This window comes from Lycium barbarum, chromosome 2, assembly GCF_019175385.1.
Source record: "Lycium barbarum isolate Lr01 chromosome 2, ASM1917538v2, whole genome shotgun sequence".
In the NCBI taxonomy this organism is placed as follows: Eukaryota; Viridiplantae; Streptophyta; class Magnoliopsida; order Solanales; family Solanaceae; genus Lycium; species Lycium barbarum.
The window spans coordinates 9,169,346-9,175,876 of NC_083338.1; positions in this window are offsets into that span (position 1 = coordinate 9,169,346).

The window sequence follows — 6,531 nt, forward strand, 5'->3', positions numbered from 1 at the left end:
GATGGCTTTCCAAGGTTTGGAGTGAATTTGTTTTGGATTTTGACCCATTCTACGGTGCTTAGCAATGAGGATTGAAGCCTAGTTGGAGGTGGGGTGCTTTAGAAATCTCCAAGCAAGGCAGGCCAGCAGGGCCTTATTTTTTTATTCAGCCTTTTGGATCCCCAGGCCCCTTTTGCTTTTTGGTAAGGTGATGGTGTCCCACCCCACCAAATGTATCTTTTTCTTCTCAAAAGTGGTTTCCCAAATGAAGTTCATGTGGGTTCTATTGAGGTGTTTTGTAACAGTGCTTGGGAGAGCAATGTACTGCATGACATGATTTGGATGCTGCTGAGAGTAGCTTTAGCAAGGGTGGTTCTTCCAGCCATATTCATGAACTTATTTTTCCACCCAGCTATTTTATTATTTAGGTTATCAATGATGTATTAGAAGTCAGAGTTGGTGGGCTTGTTATGGAATATGGGGAATCAGATACTTCCCAAAACTGTCATTCTGCCTGATACCTATCATAGAGGAGATGTTTATTTTGGATTCCAAAGTGGTGTTAGAGGAAAAAACAACCTTGGATTTTGAGAAGTTAATTTTATGGCCTAACTTAGAGCTCAAGAATTCAAGAGTGTCCATAACGGTATTGACATTCCTGTTGTTTGCTTGGACAAACAGAGTGAGGTCATCTGCAAAGAACAGGTGTGAGATATTGGGGCCTCCTCTGCTAATTGAGATGGAAGTCCAACTTTTTTGAGAGACTTTCTGGTCAATGTTTCTGGAAAGAAGTTCCATACACATGATAAAGATATAAGGTGACATGGGGTCCCCCCGTCTGATTCCTCTAGTGGGCATGAAAGGTGGTGTCTTGCCACCATTTACTAGGACAAAGATGGAACTGGCACTGATGCAGGATGTGATGATATTGGAGAGGTTTGTGGGGGAAGTCAAAGAATGAGAGCATTTCTTTTATGAAGGACCATTCCAATCTATCAAAAGCTTTGTCCAGGTCAATTTTGAGAATCATGTTGGTATTTCTCCCTTTCATGAACTTGAAATAGGAAATGTATTCCTTGAGAATGATGGCATTGTCAGAGCCTTTTCTATTGGACATGAAGCTAGCTTGGCTGGGTCCAATAATGTTGGGGAGATAGGGCTTGACTCTGTTTACTATGATCTTGGTGATAAGCTTGTACATGATATTACAAAGCTCAATGGGCTTGAAGTTTTTTAGGATAGAGGCATCAAGAGTCTTGGGAATGAGACAAAGGAGGGCAGAGTTAACTTCAGGGTCCATCTTTTTAGAGGAGAAGACTTTAAGGAAAAAAGATGTGACCTGGCTTTTGACAAGTTCCCAATATCTTTGGTAAAAAAAGGGGATGGAGTCCATCAGGCCCAGGTGCTTTTTTGGGAGTAAAGGGCTTTTTTTATTTCACTGTCTCTAAGTGGAAAGAAGAGACTAGTTAGAGCATCATGACTTAGAATGTTACCTCTAAGGTTCTCCTGACTAGTGACCCTAGGGGAGAAGCTGAGCTAAGACTTACAAAGATTTAAGTAGAAGTAGAGAATCTAGAGTTTAATATCCTACTAATTATGGATCCACTCTCCTACATCAGTTCTAAGTGCTAGAATCTTGTTCTTTCTTCTTCTGTTAAGAGTGGTGAGGTGGAAGAATCTGGTGTTAGCATCACCAACAGCTAGCCAATTAATCCAAGATTTGAGGGCCCAAAATTCTGCTTCTAGCCTGAGGATTTCACTGAATTCTTTGGTCAAGGTCACCTCCCGATCTAGCAGGAAGTTGCTCAGGTGATAGTTGGGAGAACTTTGAATGCCATTGATTCTGGCTAAGATCTTCTTTTCTCTAGAAAAGATGTTTCCAAAGGTTTGCTTGTTCCAAATGGTGACTTCTTATTAAAACAATTTAGTGGCAGGGCAAAGGGGGTTACCTAACCAAAAATTATTTTTGATAATATTGTTTAGCTCAGGGTGGTTACACCACATGGTTTCAAACCCGAGGGTCTGTCATTTGGCTTATGACTATTGTTGGACAAGGAGACTAACAGGGGGCAATGATCAGAGTAGACTCTAGGTAGATGAGTAACACAGGCTTCAGGAAAATCAGCAATCCAGGAATTATTGGTAAAACATCTATCAATTCTCTCAAGGATTAGATCTTGTCTATTTGTGTAGCGTCTGTTAGTCCAAGTAAACCTACTTCCTTTATATCCTAGATCTATCAGATTACAGTTGTTAAGACAGTCCCAAAAGAGATTAACTCTTCTCCTACTGATGGGGTTACCCCAAAAATTTCAGAGGCTTTCAAGACTTCATTAAAATCACCTCCTACAGACCACTTGCGGGAAGTCGCATTTCATATTCTAATGAGATCATCCCAAAGAGATTGTCTAAGGGAAAAATATTTACTAGCGTAAATAGCAGAAAATAGCCATTTAGAAGGGGGGTTGCATACCTGAACCATCACATATATGCCTTAAGCATTTGTGGTTATGTCTTCAAGAAGGAGCTTGGGTTTAACAGCACGTCGTAATTCCCTGAGTTTTCTCTTAAGGGGAACATGACACTTAGGAGCACCTTTGCCAGAGTTTTGGGGCATGTGGGTATGAGCAGCTCGCTGCATGGCCCTTTGAACTCTGCTAAGTGATGCTCCTTCAACATGAGGAATGCTGGCTTTGGCAAATCCACTCCATCCAAGATGTTCTCTAGTTAGGCGTTGTTTTGCCTTATCAACTTCAGCACTGTTAGCTCCTCTCTCTCTTTTCTGTTTTTATTTTCCTCTTTCTTTGGTCTTCCTCTCTCGCTTGAGAAAGTGAAGTAGTCTAATTTTTCTTCGAAGCTCATCGACGCTTGTGTGTCCCAGTGGGAAAAGTAAGGAAGGGATTGGGCTGCCTGAGATAACTACATGTTCACATCGGCTTGGGTCGGCGGTGCTCCATCTACTATCTGTGCTTGTGTCCAATCCATCAGCCAAAGAAGGTGGCCATATCGCGATGGTCCCCTGTTCATCCCTCCCGTTATCACTCTGGCAAGGTATTCTGAGTCGTTGATGAGTAGTCTCACCAATTGTCCTCTCATCGTCACATCGGAGGACAACTCCTGGTCTTGTAATGCAAGTTCCTGCCATGAGGCCGGAATACGATCCATCGGAGGAGGGGTTGAGATCAGGATTATCGGTGGTGGGGTGCTTCGGTGTGTAGGGTTTTGGCTTTAGTGGTTCTCCATGGATGAAGAGTGGTGGATTACGAGAACTCTGGTTTTTTTTTTTTACCTTATTGAAGAGTGGAGTGGTTTTAAATTTCCCAAGCTTCGACTCTTTGGAGCTCCCGTTCTCTCATTCTACCATCAAATCGCTCATTAATGTTAATGTGCTCGAGGCGACTGTAGATGTCTTGTCTCTGGACAGGGAATGATTGCTGGGAAATGTGGTGTTTAGAGTGGTTTCGGGTATTTACAGGGAGTTGGTATGGGAGGGTAGAGTGGTAATTGCTATGTTGGATTTAATGTCCTGGTCCACAAATGATTGGGAATAACTGGGGAATTTTTGTTTGCAGGGGTGTTAAACTGGATATTGGTATTTTTGGGATCAAGGGTGGGTCCTATATTAGGGGGTGGGTTTGGATATTTTTGGTTTTTTTTTTTTGGGTGTACTTGGTTTGGGTCAAAGGGGATTTTTGGGCTCTACTATTGAGGTAGTCTTAGTATGGATCTGCTGAGGATGCATGCCCTTTTGCCTTTTGCTCATTAACGACATCGTTTGGTGATTTTTACTTTTCCACGACGACATCATTTTGTGGATCTATCTCTAGTGACCTGAAAGAGTTAGCAATGGCCACTTGGGCGAGATATTCTTTTTTTCCGCCGTTACCAGCGTACTTTGGTGGTGAAACGCAAAACTCGCTTGAAAAAATATGGGCAAGGGATTTTGGGAGTGAGCGTTCATACCTTTATGGTTTGTAGGTCGTCCCTCGTTTTTTCCTTTTGGTGTTTTGCTTCTCTTTATTGGCGAGGAAGTTGTCTTCTTCTTGGGGAAAATAGTTGTGGTCCATTTCTCCGATACTTCTGGCGCCTGGGGAGTTACAGAGCTGGTTGAAGGGGAATTTTTCTTAGTGGTTTTGTTGTGGCAATTTTCCTTGTATGGCCTAGCCTTCCACACCCTTTACAAAGGATCCCCTCCCCTTCATAAACAACAGTTTGAGTATGCTCCCTTATGGTAATGGAGGATTTTACCGGTGAATCGATTGGTACTTGAACACAAATTCATGCGTAACGACCTCAGAGAGTTGAGAAGGTACAAGTATCAATTTTTAGGAGTTTCCCCAATTTTCTCCCAACTTTTTCTAGTATTCCAGTGCCATAGAACTCTGTGGGGAGTTAGGGTAGCTGGACCCAAATGGCAGTTGATTCAATGATGGCTTCGTTGGGCAAAAAGTTTGGTTCTCAACTTCTGACTGTGAGGAAATGTCCAGTGATGAACCAAGGTCCTTCTAGGAGGACTTTCTTCATGTTGCATTCTTCTGCAAATTTGACTATGAAGAAATCCATACCTAGAGCAATTAGTATTAGGTTCTCCGTTGGTCGCCACATTTCTAGGAGCTTTTCTTGTAGGAATTGGTGTGGTGTCCTTTTACCAAAGAGTTTAATGATTAGTGAGTAACGCCATGGATGGTAGAGTTTGGATTTCTCCACATCAGAGAGGGAGATTGAGTCATGTCCCTCTGTTTCCATTGTGGTAGGCGTTTTCCAGGCACGGGGGTCATATGATTGTGATATTTTGTTAATTTCCTCCATCACAATCTTGATGTCGCTCAACTTTGTTGATTAGTCTTCCTCCATAAATTGGTTTTTATTTGGCGGCTCAGGTGGTTCTGGGGGTGGGGGTCCGGTGGGGTGTTCAGGTGAGGCCATATAGAGGTTTAGTGGAATAGACAGAAATTCATTTTTTCTCTCCCTAATTTATTGTTACACATAGTTGTTGCAACAAGTCTTGTCACTTGTTTGAAAAATCCCAACAAATAACTAGTTGCTGCAACAAGTCCTATCACTAATTGGAAAAACCCAACAAGTTACAAAGTTGTTGTAGCAAATTTTGTAATTTGTTGGAAACTGTTCAGCGATTTATTAACAACAAAACGTACAATTTGTGATTTGAGCAAGATCAGCATATCATATAAATCAAGTTCACAAACACCAATAACAGAATTTACGATTACAAGAAAGAACAACATTAAAATGTCATACAACCCAAGTTCACAAACATCAACAACAGTATTTATTATAACAAGTAAGAACAAGATTAACAACTATGAAACATTTCGGTCTGGGCATGTAGTTCTTTTGTGGCCAACCATCTTGCATATAGAGCATTTAATTTTTCGCATTGCAAATAATTCCCCGACTCCACGCCTCCTCTTTGTCTACCTTCTTCCCTGTTTTCCCGGCTCAACATATGGAGGAGGTATTTCTCTCTCTAAAATTTCCAAAGGAACTCCCCGAAATTATTCAGAAGGCACAGGGCGAATTTCCTCACAGTATGCAATTATGTATGTCTCCACCTTGTAATATGGTGATGAGTACTACAACAGTTGTTGCAAGTGTTGCAACACCTACAATAGCTATTGCAACTTCTTTATTAGTTGTTACAATAAATTCAAAAGCTCTTATACAACATCTTTAGCACTTATTGTAACAACTGTAACAACTACTGTTTATCATTATAATCAACAGCTATACCCAGATGAATAATTGACACAAAATAGCATTATTTTACTTACCAAATGAGCGGAAATCACTTATTAAGTAATGTCGGTGCTACACAAACGAAATTCAGTCCAGAAATTACATAAATCGGGTGAATTTTTTTTCTTGAGCAACTTTTTCTAGACGAAGAAGAAGAAGGAGAAGGAGAAGGAGGAAATAGCTGAGAAAATTTGCTGAAGAAGAAGAGATCGTCGTTGGCGGGCTTGTTGGTGTTTTTTTTTTTTTTTTTACCGATTTTAGGTAATTTAGGATTTTATATAAATTGGTTCAAAGTGTAAAAAAAAAAAAAAAAAAAAAAAAAAAAAAACTTGGGGGCAAGTCTGAAATATGAGTCAAAACTCATTAATCACTAACCCAAATTTTGTCACCCTACGTAATAAAAATAACTTGAGTCACCCACTCAAATTTGAAACTTTTTAGTCACCCTTAATTAAATGTGCAAAGACACTTTATCTATAAAATAGAGTAGGGCGTGAACTTATATGGTGTTTGCCTACTTTTTTTTGAAACATTTTCGATCTGCGTACACTCTACCCTCCCCAGCCATTTTATGAGATTACATTAGGTATGTTGTTATTGTATTTTCAATCGTTTTGGTAGATGATGCTAGAATTGATAGAGCCAACGTTGTCATTCTACTAATCTATTTTCCAATGTATTTTGTTACTTTTATTGATGATGCTTCACGAAAATTGTGAGTTTATATCTTGAAGAGGATTTTTAGAGCTAATGACAGGAGCATGGAATGTTCCAAAACTCATGCATATATTTCCA